Source organism: Oryctolagus cuniculus, chromosome 7, assembly GCF_964237555.1.
Source record: "Oryctolagus cuniculus chromosome 7, mOryCun1.1, whole genome shotgun sequence".
NCBI lineage: Eukaryota > Metazoa > Chordata > Mammalia > Lagomorpha > Leporidae > Oryctolagus > Oryctolagus cuniculus.
Genome location: NC_091438.1, coordinates 162,492,748 through 162,507,858, shown reverse-complemented (window position 1 = coordinate 162,507,858; position 15,111 = coordinate 162,492,748). Strand labels below are relative to the sequence as shown.

The 15,111-nt window shown below is 62.7% G+C and overlaps 1 long non-coding RNA gene across 1 annotated transcript; it reads left to right on the top strand.

Annotated features, from left to right (window-relative positions):
* Window positions 1-3,669: 3,669 nt before the first annotated feature.
* Window positions 3,670-6,066, top strand: LOC138850331 (uncharacterized). Its single transcript, XR_011390049.1, has 3 exons — window positions 3,670-4,738; window positions 5,370-5,505; window positions 5,877-6,066. It is a non-coding gene; the product is annotated as an uncharacterized lncRNA (long non-coding RNA).
* The last annotated feature ends 9,045 nt before the right edge of the window (window positions 6,067-15,111 follow it).

Below are 15,111 nucleotides of genomic sequence, written 5' to 3'. Positions count from 1 at the left end.
CCAACGGCTGCCCGGGCGGACACAGCAGTCCCGGCTTGGACAGGGATGACACCCATCCCCACCCCAACCCCACCACCCAAACAGGAGAAGGGCTGCAGCTTGCATTTCTAAAAAAAGATGTATGTATGTATGTATGTATTTGAAAGGCAGAGTTACAGAGAGACAGAGAGAGGGAGAGAGAGAGAGAGAGAGAGAGGTCTTCCATCCGCTGGTTCACTCCCCCAATGGCCGCAATGGCTGGAGCTGGGCCAACCTGAAGCCAGGAGCCAGGAGCTTCTTCCGGGTCTCCCACGTGGGTGCAGGGGCCCAAGGACTTGGGCCATCTTCCACTGCTTTCCCAGGCCATAGCAGAGAGCTGGATTGGAAGTGGAGCAGCTGGGACTCGAACCAGTGCTCCATATGGGATCCTACACCGCAGGTGGCGGCTTTCCCCGCTACGCCACGGTGCCGGCCCCTGGAAGTTGCTTTTTTTAATGATGCAGCACAGCGGGGCGAGGGCAGAGGTTGCGTGCGCCGTGTGGGCGTGGCAGGCCCAGGCCACGGCAGGGCCAAATGCTGTGCAAACGCTGCTGGGGCGTCTGGGGGCCGCCCGGTCGTCTGGGGGCCGCCCGGTCGTCCGGGTCCTTTGCCTCCTCTGCAGCCGCCGGCTCTGTCTCCTCGGCCTCCCGGTGATGTCTCCTCGGCGTCAGCTTGAGCGGTACTGCAACCCTCCCCGGTCTCGGTCCTGTCGATTCTGAATCTGCCGAGACCAAACCTGAGCAGGGAGGAGCCAACCAAACAACAGGGAGGAGCCGCAGGCTTCCGGCCGGTTCCCGTGCAGCCACCGCGGTCTGAGCGCACGCAGTGAGCCCGTGGCCCTCCGGCACCATCAGCCGGGCGTGGCCGTGGTCTGATCCCGTGGGCCACGGCAGAGTCCTGTGGGACGTGCACCACGTGAGCGACCCTGGCAGGAAGCAGTCGCTCTGCCCGCGGGGCTTCCTGTTGGTCTTCGCCAGGAGTCGATGGGACATCGGGTCAGGGGTCACCTCCCGGGCATCGGACATGCCTGCTGCAGGGATGTGGGTGTCGCTGCCCGAGGCAGCAGCTACTTGGTCCCGGGAACCTCGGAGCTCGCTCTGGCCCAGGAAATACTTCCTGTCGTCCTGCACAGCATTGGGGCTGTGGAGCCCCGGGGACACGCAGAGGCCAGGCCAGGGCCAGTGCCCGCCCGCCAGGCTAGCCGCTCGGTTCAGTCACCTCCCTGCGCTGAGCCCAAGCCGCTGCCACCACCGCGAGGAGCTGCCCAGCCGAACGCCCTCCCCCCACCCAGTGAGAGTTCATCGTAAAATTGTCGTTGGCTACAATGTACTTGGAAAGCATTTGTCTAAATATTTCCCAACGTGACGCTCTAAGAAACCGCACTGGCCTCTGGTGCTTGTAGCCCGTGCTGTGTTGACGCCCAGTTTGTCTCTTACTGACTGCGTGACCTGGGCTAGTCTCACCACCTCGGCTCAGCTCCTCTTAAAGATTTATTTTATTTATTTGAAAGGCAGAGAAAAAAAGAGAGGGAGGGGAGGAGGGAGAGAGCAAGCTTCCATCCGCTGGTTCACTCCCCAAGTGGCCACAACGGCCAGAGCTGTGCTGACCTGAAGCCGGGAGCTTCTCCCGGGTCCCCCACATGGGTGCGGGGACCCAAGCTCTTGGGCATCTCCCACTGCCTTCCCAGGTGCTTAGCAGGGGGCTGGACGGAAGGGGAGCAGCCAGGAATGAAACCAGCACTCGGATGGATGCGCGGTCACAGGTGGTGGCCGCAGCCCCTGTGTACGACGCCAGCCCCTTCGTCTTCCTCAAGGTGGAGACAGCCACGCTGCCTTGGCGACGCCGTGAGGATCCGGGAGACAGAGGTGGCAGGGCAGTGAGAATGTTCCTGGGACCAGGGTGAAGACACTCGTGCCAGACGCAGACCAAGCGGAGCCACAGAGGCGGGAGGGCGCTCGTGCTTGCAAGGGTGAGGTCGGGGCTCTCTGAGCCGCCCTCGGGGAACCACGAGAAATTCCCCCGTGGCCTTCGGAAGCCCCGTGGTTCTCAGGCTCCGTTTGTCTCACACGTATGCTTGTATTTCTGTGACACGTGGATGCAATGATGCTCCGACAGAGCTTAGTGCCAGCCACGTGCGAGACTGCATGACGGGGCCGGCGCTGTGCACAGCAGGTAAGCTGCCAGTGCAGTGTCAGCTTCCCATACGACTGCCAGTTCGAGTCCCGGCTGCTCCACTTCCGGTCCAGCTCTGTGCTGTGGCCTGGGAAAGCAGTGGAAGATGGTCCAAGAGCCTGGGCCCCTGCACCCGCGTGGGAGACCTGGAGGAAGCTCCTGGCTTCAGCCTGGCTCAGCCTTGGCCACTGTGGCCATCTGGGGAGTGAACCAGTGGATGGAAGACCTCTCTTTCTCTCTCTCTCTCTCCTTCTCTCTCTCTCTCTTTCTCTCTCACTTCCCATTCTCTCTGTAACTCTGATTTTCAATTAAAAAATCTTCAGGGAGAGATCTGGCCAGCGTGGCTGTGGGTGAGAAAGGATCCGGGGAAGGCTTGGCAGCCATGAAGCTGTGGCACGTGTGGTCACGCCGTAGGGACCAGGGCCCTGCCCTGCAGTGCAGAAGCCAGACACACACTGGGCTCCTCCACGTTTGCTTCTTTTTTTTAAAGATTTATTTATGGGCCCGGAGCTATGGTGTAGCGGGTAAAGCCGTCGCCTGCAGCACCAGCATCCCGTATGTGCCCAGTTGGAGTCTCGGCTGCTCCTTCTCCAATCCAGCTCTCTGCTGTGGCCTGGGAAAGCAGTGGAAGATGCCCAAGTCCTTGGGCCCCTGCACCCACGTGGGAGACTTGGAAGAAGCTCCTGGCTCCTGGCTTCAAATTCGCCCAGCTCTGGCCATTGTGGCCATTTGGGGAGTGGACGAGAGGATGGAGAACTCTCTCTCTCTCTCTCTGTCTCCCTCTGCTTCTCTGTAACCCTGCCTTTCAAATAAATCTTTTCAAAGATTTATTTATTTGTTTGAAAGGCAGAGTTACAGAGAAAGAGAGAGACAGAGAGAGAGAGTCTTCCACCCGCTGGTTCACTCCCCAAATGGCCACAATAGCCAGAGCTGTGCCGATCCGAAGCCAGGAGCCAGGAGCTTCTTCTGGGTCTCCCACGCGGGTGCAGGGGCCCAAGCACTTGGGCATCTTCTACTGCTTTCTCAGGCCACAGCAGAGAGCTGGATCAGAAGTGGAGCAGCTGGGACTCGAACCAGCGCCCCCACGGGACGCCGGCACTGCAGGCCGAGGCTCTACCCACCGCTCACGGCCCCACGTTTGCTTCTGAAGCTGGGCTCTGCTGTGGGACCGGAGCAGCGATTCCGCCTGAACTAATTTTCCTCCGGGCAATTTCACCGGAACAAGGTTTTATGCGGCAGATAATGGGGGAAGCAGCTGTAGGATCCTAAAGGAATGAAAAATAATTTCTGAAATGACGCTGAAGCCTCTGGAATGAGAAAGACGCGCTGGCTCCTCAGACGCCCGGGAGGCGCGTGCATCTGGAAGGCGTTCTAATAGGCATTAAAGGCGCTGTAATGAGCAAACGAATTAAAGTCGGTAAACACGTGCCTTGTCGCCGGGCGGCCGAGGTGGGGGAGGGGCCGCTCGCGCCAGGCTGCTCCGTTGGCCGCAGCTCCGGGCTTCCTCCAGGAACCGCGTCTCTCGGTGTGGCTGCCCGGGTGGGGCAGGGATGCCAGCCCCGCCCACGGTGCTGTGCCCACGCAGGGGGCGAGTTCCTCGGAGGGCCGGGCGCCCGATGCGGGGATGGCGGATCCTCTCGGGCCTGGGCTGCGTGTTGAGCGTCCTGCGTGGGTTTGTTCGTTATTTTCCACTCCTGCGTAACCAGTGCCCACCGGTTTAGCAGGACAGCACCGGTTAGGGTCCCGGAGTCTCTGCAGGGAGGAGCCCAGGCCTGGCTTAGCGCACGGTGGTGGGTGGTGGGGGCTCGGCTCGGGGCCTCCCACGCTGCAGCCAGCCAGTCGGCGGGGCTGGGTTCTTATCTGAGCCGACCGCCGCGGAGTTGGATTCTGTGTCCCCCCCACCGCCGTCAGAATTCGCCTTCTCGCCTTGCGGAACGCGTTCTTGCTCACGCCCTGGGGAGCCCCTGACGCAGCCGGGGTCCCTGTCCAGCCTTCAGGCGGGTCACTCGGGCAGGCAAGGCCCAGCCAGGCCGATGTCCTTCGGTGAACTCAGCGTCCTCTGATCGGGGATCTGACAAAGCCCCTTCCATCGGCCAGGCCTGCTGGGAGAAGCAGGCCCCAGCAGAGGAGGGGTCACCCCGAGGCGTGGGGGCCGGGGGCGGAGCCGAAGCTGCTCCTTCGCAGTCACCGGTGCCCCTCCCCCTCCCCCTAGAGCTCCATGTGGTCACTGTTACTTCCGCTAACGGAAAAGCTGCCTGCTTTTTTTTTCTTAACATTTTTAAAATTTTACTTTTATTTTATTAGAAAAGGAGAGAGAGAGAGAGAGAGAGAGGAGATGATTATATGCTGATAAGAATGATGGTGATGAAGATGATGGTAATGATGATGGTGATGATGGTGGTGACACTTTAAAAAGATTTACTTATTTGAAAGGCAGAGAACTAGAGAGAGAAAGACACACACACACACACACACACACACACCACTTCTCTCCTTGGTTCACTCCCCAGTGGCGGCAGCAGCCAGAAGCTCCATCGTGGTCTCTCAGGTGGGTGCCGGGGCCCAGGCACTCGGCTGTCGTCTGCTGCCCTCCAAGGCACAGAGCAGGAGTCCGGGCCAGGGGCAGAGCTGCCAGGACCACACTGGCGCTCCAGCAGGGGAGGCTGGCAATGCGGGCGGCAGCTCAGCCTCTGGGCCACGGCCCTGGCCTGATACTTGCTTGGCAGTGTTGACAGGATTGCTGCTTTTAAAGAAAATCATTTATTTTTTGGAAGGAAGGAAGGAAGGAAGGAAGGAAGGAAGGAAGGAAGGAAGAGAGAGAGAGGTCTTCCATCCCCTGGTTCACTCCCCAAGTGGCTGCAACGGCCGGAGCTGGGTCAGGTCAAAGCCAGGAGCCTGGAAGGTCTTCCGGGTCTCCCATGTGGGTGCAGGGCCCAGCACTGGGCCGTCCTCTGCTGCTCTCCCAGGTGCATGAGCAGGGAGCTGGATTGGAAGTGGAGCAGCCGGGACTTGAACCAGCGCCCGTGTGCGATGCCGGCACTGCAGGTGGAGGGAGGCTTAACCTTCTACACCACAGCACCAGCCCCGTAAGGGTCTGCTTTCTAAAGTGTTGAAGTGCATTCTGTGTGTAGATGTGGCTTCTGTCTTCTTAAAGCTTTGATTTTTTAAAACCCAAACAGCTGAAGAATCAACCAACATCTGAAGTAAATTACTGGGGGTTTCCAAACACAGTCGTGGAGAATGCACATCCTCCCTTACGTCCGTTGCCAGTGGACTTTGGAAGGTGCCTGCACACCCGCGTCAGCACCGTGCAAGGTGAGCACCTCCGGCGAGCAGTGGGGCCAGGATGAATTCTGCACCACCAGCCAGCTGGCTACGCGCTTCCCACAGCGCGTCCCGTGGGGCTGCACGGCTGGTGGAAGCGGGGGCCAGCGCTGCACCCGGGACCCAGCCCGGCACACGTGTGTGGGTGAAAGGTGGCCGTGGCCCAGGGCACCCGAGATGACCTGGGGAGGTCGTGGGGCCTCTGCATCGAGGCAGTGTTAGGTTCCAGCACCGTGGGTCTCAGTCTTCATTTCTCTCACTTGGGGCCGGGGCTGTGGTGTAGTCGGCTAAGCCTCTTCCGGCAGTGCTGGCCATCCCATGTGGGCACTGGTTCATGTCCGGGTGCTCCTCTTCCGATCCAGCTCTCTGCTCTTGCCTGGGAAAGCAGGGGAAGATGGCCCAAGTGCGTGGGCCCCTGCACCCACGTGGGGGACCTGGGAAGAAGCTCCTGGCTCCTGGCTTCGGAACAGCCCAGCTCCGGCCGTTGCGGCCATCTGGGGAGTGAACCAGTGCATGGAAGACCTCTCTCTCTGTCTCTCCCTCTTTCTGTAACTTGACCTCTCAAATAAATAAATAAAAATCTTTAAAAAATAAAAGAAATTCTACTGCTTTATGTGTGTTTTATTTGATTGGAGTACAAATCTGTGCAGCAAATTATCAAAGGCTGCAGAGTGAACACAGCCGGGTAACCCCTCTGAGGCCAGCAGGTGCCGTGCTGTTCTCCCCAGGGCACCCCCGGTCGGGCTCCCGGCACCCCGGGGTGGCCTGGCCAGTGCAGGCTGTCACTCCTGAGTCCTGTGCTGTAACTGCCGTCTGGCGTCACCACTGGGACATTTTATCATTCCCACTTTGCGTCTAGCGGTACGCCAGTCTTCCTCTTGCCACACAGAACTCCACCATATGACTTTGCCGCGATTTACTTGCCAGTGCTGCCTGCTGAGGATGTCCCGGTGAGTTCCGGTCTACGACAAAGGTGCTGCGCACACCCCGGTGTCTGTGGGCGGAGGGGAGCCCTGGGGCCCCAGCCGAGTCCCTCGGCTTCGTGGGTGCTGAGGGACGCGAGTTCCAGGTGCTGTGCCCCTCCCGGCTCTGCAGGCCTGGGGGGTCCAGGCTCTGCTCTCGCTGCTTCTGAGCTGTGCGGTCCCGGGGCCGAGAGACACGAACTGGCTTCAGACGACGACGACACGAACTCAAGATCCTCTGTGTCCCCTGCGTAGAACACGTGTGTTTACCCAGAGCAAAGGAACACACCAGGGCGGTCCTGGCTCCCAGGGCACACGTACAGTGCTCCTAGTACTCACACAGTGCTCCTGGTGCTCACACACACAGTACTCCTAGTACTCACACACAGTGCTCCTGGTACTCACACAGTGCTCCTGGTACTCACACACAGAGTACTCCTAGTACTCACACACAGTGCTCCTAGTACTCACACACAGTGCTCCTGATACTCACACAGTGCTCCTGGTACTCACATAGTGCTCCTGGTACTCACACACAGTGCTCCTGGTACTCACACATAGTGCTCCTGGTACTCACACATAGTGCTCCTGGTACTCACACACAGTGCTCCTAGTACTCACACACAGTGCTCCTAGTACTCACACACAGTGCTCCTGATACTCACACAGTGCTCCTGGTACTCACACACAGTGCTCCTAGTACTCACACACAGTGCTCCTAGTACTCACACACAGTGCTCCTGGTACTCACACACAGTGCTCCTAGTACTCACACACAGTGCTCCTGATACTCACACAGTGCTCCTGGTACTCACATAGTGCTCCTGGTACTCACATAGTGCTCCTGGTACTCACACACAGTGCTCCTGGTACTCACACATAGTGCTCCTGGTACTCACACACAGTGCTCCTAGTACTCACACACAGTGCTCCTGGTACTCACACATAGTGCTCCTGATACTCACACAGTGCTCCTGGTACTCACACACAGTGCTCCTAGTACTCACACACAGTGCTCCTGGTACTCACACAGTGCTCCTGGTACTCACATAGTGCTCCTGGTACTAACACAGTGCTCCTGGTACTCACACACAGTGCTCCTAGTACTCACACACAGTGCTCCTGGTACTCACACATAGTGCTCCTGATACTCACATAGTGCTCCTGGTACTCACACAGTGCTCCTGGTACTCACACATAGTGCTCCTGGTACTCACACATAGTGCTCCTAGTACTCACACACAGTGCTCCTAGTACTCACACAGTGCTCCTAGCACTCACACACAGTGCTCCTGGTGCTCACACACAGTGCTGCTGTGCGCACTCAGCCCCCGAGTGCTGGTCTCGTTCCCTCCTTGTTTGTCTCACGGGTTCAGCTCAGCAGACGTGTCCGTGCTCCCTGGTCTGGGGAACGGGGACCTGCCCTGGTGGGCTCCTCCCTCTCTGATGTTTCGCGGGCGTCGTGGGGGCTGTGACCCGGGGAGGGGCTGGCGGGGCTGGGCCTCAGCCGGCATCGGCCTCCCGGGAGCTCTGTGCTGGTCTCGCACCGCGTGGTTTGTAGAACACCGGGTTTTCACAAAGCCCGTCAGAGGGGGGGCGATTCCGCGTGGCGACAGGAGGCATCACCCGCTGAAATGATCGCTGCGGCCACGCGTGTAACCGGAACACGCGTCGTGAGAGATGCTCGTGGGGGCGGGCTCCTCTTCCCTTCCGCATGGCGTTGGGGCCGCAGACAAACGGCTGCCTCTCTGGGTCCCGTCCTCCGAGCTCGCCCCTGGCCGTGTGCCGGGCTCTCTGCTCCCGCCTCTGGCTTCAGCCCAGGTCAGAGGTCAGGTCCCTCTGAGACCCCCCCCCCCGAGTGCTCCCGCTGCCCCCTCAGCCTCCAGCGCTGCCCGTCACCCTGTGTGCCGTGCAGGTGCCACACGGCACGGTGACCGGCGGGCTGAGACCTCTGCCTCCTGGTCTCCGCAGATCTCTCAAAGCCGGAGGTGTGCAGGGTTCTCCTTGGTTTCTCCGGTTGCCTTCCCGGTAAGTAGCCGATGAACTCCCTCGTGCTCAGGATGTAGACCGGGGCCTCCCTGCGACCCTCATAGCTGAGCACCCGTCCTGCTCCGTGTGGTCCTGAGGCAGCCCCACGGGCACTCACGGCGGCTGGGCCCTCCGGAGAGGCAGAGCGGAGTTCTGGGGCAGACCCTGTCGGGCGGACGCCACCGCTTGTGACCTGTGTGACCTTGGTCTCTGGAACAGCAGAGGTGTGCTCGATCTTCCCCCTGCCCGTCCGGGAATCCAGGAGCAGCTGCTGGGGCCAGACGGTGTCCCGGGCACCAGATGCCGGCCGAGAGACCAAGACATGAATCCCAGGCAGGTTGCAGCGCCAGGGACCAGCCCGTCAGCCCCGGGGCCTGCTCGTGGGGCTGCCGCCTGGCTGCTGGGGGCAGCCCCTTCTGTGCTGAGGACCCCTGAGCTGGGCCCCCGCCTGCTGAGCCTTTCCCTGGTTGTCCCCCCCCCCCGGCACAGGGGGTCCCGGGGCGCCTTGCGGGGTGGCGGGTGGCAAGGAGCTGGGTGGAAGCAGCCCCTGGTGTGGTTCTGGGGCTGGGGCAGGCGTCGTCCTCTCACGTCTGCGATCCCACAGCAAGCTGGTGGCTTTGACGTGACAATGATGGGACCCTCCCGGCGGTTGCCAGACTGACCCAAGAAGACGGACAGCAGCCCAGCTTCTGGGGAACGCAGAGCCTACAGCCTGCTGCCCACCGCTGTCTTGTGCCATGGGGGTCCTGGGGAGAGCCACGGGTCACTCTGGGCCCCCAGCCTCTGCTGAGCGTCCCGGGGGGCATGCACGCAGGTGGCCACGGGACACCGGGTCGGGGACGTTCATCCTGCAGGGGGCGGCGGCGTCTGCGCCCGTGCTTCCTCCCGGGGTCCCCTCGTTACATAGTATCGTTCCGCTTGTTCCAAGTTGTTTTCAGCAGAGCTTGATGGGTAAGACGCACCGTTCCGAGTGATGCTTGAGTGTTGACAGTGCAACAGTGCTGCCCTGTCAGCTTTCTGTAGCTTAACAACACCCGGGAGCAGCCGATCGGCAGGGAAGAGGTGTGTTTCGGCTTCCGATTGGATCCACGGTCCAAGACTGGGGGCCCTGTGAGGCTGGCGTTGGGTGGAGGCAGGCGATGGAGGAGCAGGTGCAGAGGGAGGAGCCCCGGGGGGCGGGGAGCAGAGACCTGCAAGCTCGCTCCCCCTCCCCGCCTTGTCAAGCTGTCAGGACCCAAGTCAGCTCCACCCCGGCAGCCCGTCCAACCCAGCTGCCTCGCGGAGACCCCGCTTCACACACCAGCGCCGGGCCAAGCCTCCAACAACTCCATGAGCCCTCGGGGTCTGGGGACACGAATCCTGCTGCACCAGGTCACGGATGAGAACAGCTGTCGTCCGCCTGCTGTGGGTTCCTTCTGCTCGCCCGTGAGCTTCCTGCCGTGGGTCAGTTTGCAGTGTGTCCCGTCTGCCTTCCTTCCTTCCAATAACCACTCACTAATCTGCAAGAGACAAGAGTTCCCATCGACAGCTTCACCTGTGTGGAGCGGAGCCCCTAGTCCCAAGCCGAGCCCAGGTCACCCTGCACCGCCAGCCTCTGAGCTTCTGGGGGGTTTCTTTCGCAGCGTTCCTGTGGGTGTTGCTGACTCCCAGAGCTTCGCCAGGCCAAGAGTCCACCGGGCGTTCAGAGGGACGCCTCCCGGGAGAGCGAGGGAGGCCCGAGGCAGGTGGCGCTGGACCCAGCAGGTGGACTTGTGGTGGGCGCAACAGCGAAGGCAGAGAGAGCCTGGGGTATGGGTGTAGGGACAAGTTCTCCCTGCCCCCTCATGGCTCTCGTGGGCCGACCTTGGGCCAGAAGGAAGGCTAGCGAGAGCGAGCAGTGGACGCTCACTGATGCACACAGCTCGTGTGCACACGGGCAGGGGCTACCTGGGAAAGCGGTCAGTTGTGCAGAGACAGCTTTGATCCCTGCCTGTGTCTGGATTGCAGAAAGAAGGGTGCTGGGGTGGCAGTGGGGGTGCCCAGCAGAGACGGGGGCGAGGGTGGGGTGTGGGGGGTAAGGGGCTGCCTCGTGAGAAGCCGGCAGTGACCCACACAGGGGAGACCCACACAGGGGAGACCCACGCATGGGAGACCCACGCAAGGAGACCCACACACCCCACGCACGGGCGACCCACACCGGGGTCTCCCACGCTCGCGTCTCTTCCTGCTTCCAGGGGCGCCATCCTCCCAGGGAGGGGTTTCCGTGTAGGCGCTCGTTTCTTCTGCCAGAGGTCACTTCCGCTCGGCTCTCAGAGTTCCTCCTGCGATTCCTGGTATCAGCTCAGGGGCGTTGGCTCACCACACGGCGTGTTTCAGGCTGGCATCCCGTCTGCAAGGTGGGCAGCAGACGGGGGAGTCAAGGGGGGAGCAGGCAGGGGGCCCTGCAGGCTTAGACAGGCGCAGCCTCGTGAGGGAAGGCGTGGCCGGCTGTGCAGCCTTAGGGGGAGCAAGCTCTTCATCGGGGCTTGCTGTGGGAAGGGAGCGGCCGCCAGGCACAAGCTTTGAGGCACAAACCCAGACGACGAACGCGCTGTAGAAGCAGCAGCAGACGAGAGGCGATGCAGACGGAGCCGAGCCAGGGCCGGACTCGCCGTCAGCACCCCAGGACTCGGACGGCGCCCGCAGGCAGAGGCTCCGCTCCGCCGGGAAGAAGGGACTGCCAGGCTTCACTTCCAGGGCCCTGGCCAGACTCCCAGCCCCCACACAAAGCAATTACCTGCTCCCTCCCCTCTGAGCCGAGAGGAGCCCCAGGCGGGACTTCGCGGGCAGAATCAGCCGCGAGAGCAGCGGGGAGCAGGCTGAAGTCACTGTTTGCTGGGGGGACCCCAGGAGTGACACAGAGGCCAGCGCCGGGCAGCGTGGCCCTCCAGGTCTGCCCTCCCCACCCAAAACCCTCTGCGCCCCTCTCCCACCAGAGGTGGCCCTGGGCCTTCTTGTCATCCCCCAGAGCTCTGTAGAGGCACCAGGAGCAGGGAGCAGGGAGCAGGGGTCAGGGGTCGGGGTCAGGGGTCAGGGAGCAGGGGGCAGGGGACAAGGGCAGGGGCAGGGACCAGGGGACAAGGGGCAGGGGGCAGGGACCAGAGGACAAGGGGCAGGGGCAGGGACCAGGGGACAAGGGGCAGGGGGCAGGGGGCAGGGACCAGGGACAAGGGGCAGGGGGCAGGGGACAAGGGGCAGGGGGCAGGGGGCAGGGACCAGGGACAAGGGGCAGGGGGCAGGGGACAAGGGGCAGGGGGCAGGGACCAGGGACCAGGGACAAGGGACAGGGGCAGGGGCAGGGACCAGGGACAAGGGGCAGGGGCAGGCCTTCCAGGTCCACGGAAGCGTATTTAGGACATGACCAGTGCTTCTCCTCTGCCCAGCTTGTGTCTGTGGCCAGCTTTGCCTCATTCACTCAGGGATCTGCTCTGGGCACGGGGAGCACACTTGTGGGTGAAGCAGGCTGTCGCGGGGCCCCGGGGACCCTGGAGAGCAGAGCCAGCTGAGCACCCGGGAACTGAGTCCAGGGCAGCCGGGAGCTGCGGGAGACAGAGGCTCAGTGACGCGGGGACTGAGGCAGGGAGCGGCCCTGTGGACTTTGTGGGCTGAGCTGCGGGGGGGGGGGGGGGCACAGCCAGGAGAGCCCAGGGGGTGGAGCCACTGCTGCATGCAGGGGAGGGATCTGTGGAGGCCCCTCCCCGGGCTCTGACTGCAGGCACCGGTGACCCCCGTGTCCCTGGTGGTCCTGATTGCCGGGCACTGGAGCGGGGTCAGCGCGGGGGAGGGGGCACAGCAGGAGTTTACCTCCAAAGCTGGCCGGGGGCAGGGAATGCAGGGAACGGTGGGGTTTCTCCTTCCTGGGCGTGAGCCCTCAGGGCCACCCTGCAGGGACAGTCCGCGGGGACCCTGGGGCCAGTCCCTGGAGCCCCCCTGTCCCTGTCCCTTGCCACCCAGCGACCTCATCGCCGGCAGGCCCTGTGGGTCCACTGCCTGCTCCCAAGACTGCAGTGACCTCCTGGGGGACCCGGGTGGGGGTCTCCCTGCAGGGCAGGACCAGGCTCCATGCTCAGATCCGGGCCTCCGGTGGGGGGGGCACTGGGATGGTGTGAGCTTCCTGTCGGCCTGTGAACCTGCTCAGGGAGGGGCAGGTCCCCAAGACTTGCCTCCGTCTGGCCCTGGGAGCAGGGTTTGTGGGGGAGAGGCCCCCAAACAAGAACAGTGAAGAAACAAAGAACAAGTGAGAAATGAGAGACTGGGGAGGAAGAGGTCAGAGGTCAGAGGTCAGCCTGAGCATGGGGGATGGGGCACAGGTCAGGGTTGTTCAAGGTGAGTGGATGCGGCCCCCGCTCCAGCGTTTATCCTGATGTGAGCGTCACTTACCTGAGGAGGAAAGATGAGCCTTTTAAGTCTCTTCATTTTCTCTATTTTTAGCCAGAAAGATTGTGATAGATTTAATGGGGAATAAATACCGCCCTCCGCCGTCCGACGCATTAGCTCCGTTAATAATTTTTCCAGCAAAGAATAAAGACGTGGAGGCGCATAAAAATAGCTCCATCCGCAGCTGGCCCGGTTTCAGATGCTCAGGCTGCTTCCGTGAGCCTCGCACCCGCGGCCCAGAGAGGCGTCCTGCCCCCCCCGCCCGGGATCCGGCGGGCCGGGGTCACCGTCCTGCTCTGCATGTGATAAGAGGAGCCCTGACCACAGCTGTCCATGGCCTCCCGGCCCCGCCCACGCCGCTCGAGCCGGATGAGCCTCCCTTGGGTCAGGGACCCCCACCCCCATCCACCCGCACACCCTCGCTGCCCGCCTTCCTCGCGGCGCCGGGACCCCACATGGTGCTCGGGTCTCCCAGTGCACAGCCCTGAAGCTCGGCTCCTGCAGGAGGCCGGCAGCAAAAGGCCAGGACGTGTGTGGAGGGACAGCAGCGGCCATCCACGGGGGCCCCTGTGGAGACAAGAAGTGGGCGGGCTCTGTATCCAGCAGGACCTACCCTGAGGCACAGAGACCAGCCCAGGAGGCCACACCCCATCCCCAGAGACCAGTTCAGGCCACTTGGGCATGGGGAGACTGGCCCCCCTGGCAACTGTCCAGGAAGCCAAATGGTGACCCCATTAGCCCCCAGCCCCCCGTGGCCAGGGCTCCATCACCCTCAGCCTGCCAGTTTCTTTCATTTTCCAACCAGAGAAAGTAAAATATGCCCCACCCATGCCCACGGGAGGCCCTGCTTCCCCCCAGCCCACAGCCCCGTCAGAGCCCAGTGAGGCAGCCCTGCCCACGTGCCGTTCCCACCCAGCCTGTCTCCAGGCCTCGGCCAGACCCAGTGATGGGGGCCGATTGCCCTGACTGCGTGCAGCTCTGAGCACGTGGCCTGTGTTCTCCACGCGCCCTCCCTGGCCATCTGCACCCAGTGCTGCAGCCACTGCAGCTGGGTGCACCCTGCGTGGCCCCGACCGCGGGGCTCTGTGAAGTCCTTTAGCAGACATGGCCCTGGGCTGCAGGTGGGAAATGGGGGAGAAGCCGCGTCCTGGCCGGGGTGAGGGGTGGGCAGTGTGGGGGCCGAAGCCTAGCCCCTGAAGGCCAGCCTGGCTTGGGACAGCTCAGGCCTGGAGCCGTCTGTACTCACGCTCACTGCCTCCCTGGGCTTCCGGAGCAGGGAAGGGGGCCGAGCCAGGCGGGGCGGGGGGGCTAGAGTGAGGGGAGGGGGCTCGCACAGAGGCTGAGGGCGAGACGGTGCAGACAGCAGGGCCTGTGGGGGGCTGAGTGCTAGGGAGGAGCAGTGGGGAGGTCAGCAACAGGGCTGGCAGAGGTGGGGTGTCCCCCAGTGTTGCAGGGAGGCCCGTGAGGGCACGGCTGCCTTTTGTCAAGGCGGGACCTGGAGCACCAGTGCTAGGCAGGTGCACGGTGTGGGGGTGGGGCGTGGGGTGCTGCCTGTGGGAGGCATGCAGGTCCCGCCCTGAGTGGTCTGCAGTGTGGGTGTGTGCTTGGGCAGAGAGCTGGGAGTCTGGGAGCCCCCAAGCCCCTGCTGGAGGCTCATCGGGGGAAGGCTGCGGCCCGAGGCTGTCCAGGACACACTCAACCTCTTAAAGCTGGGTGGAGCCTTCCACCCCTCCTTCCCCCGCGCCGTGTCCCCTGTGCTCGGTGGCCACAGGGACCCCTGTGATCCCAGAGCTCTGTGGGGCGCTGTGGGTGAGGAAGCCAAACCTCCCGTGTGGCTGCATTGCAAAGGAGCTGAGGTTGTGTGGGGCCCGGGGTGGGTGGGGGTGGTGGAGCCCAGATCCCACCGCGTTCGTGCCCCGTCCACGGAGACTCCCAGCTCACACAGGCCCTCTGTGTGCTCACACACGGGGCAAGGCCACGCGAGCACACAGTGGCAAGAGCTGTGTCCAGGAATGATGTTCTGTTCTGGCGGAGCCCACGCCGACTCAACCAGCCCGTGGGCCCGGCTGTGGCCAAGGCGTCGCCTTGGGACTGAGAGGCAGGCGGGGGACAGGAGCATGCGGGGTCTGGGGCTGGGAGGCAGCGGGAAAGGAGCTGGACAGGGCCTGGGGGCTGGAGTTGGTGGGGGACGGTCGGGTGTCTGGTGACCCGG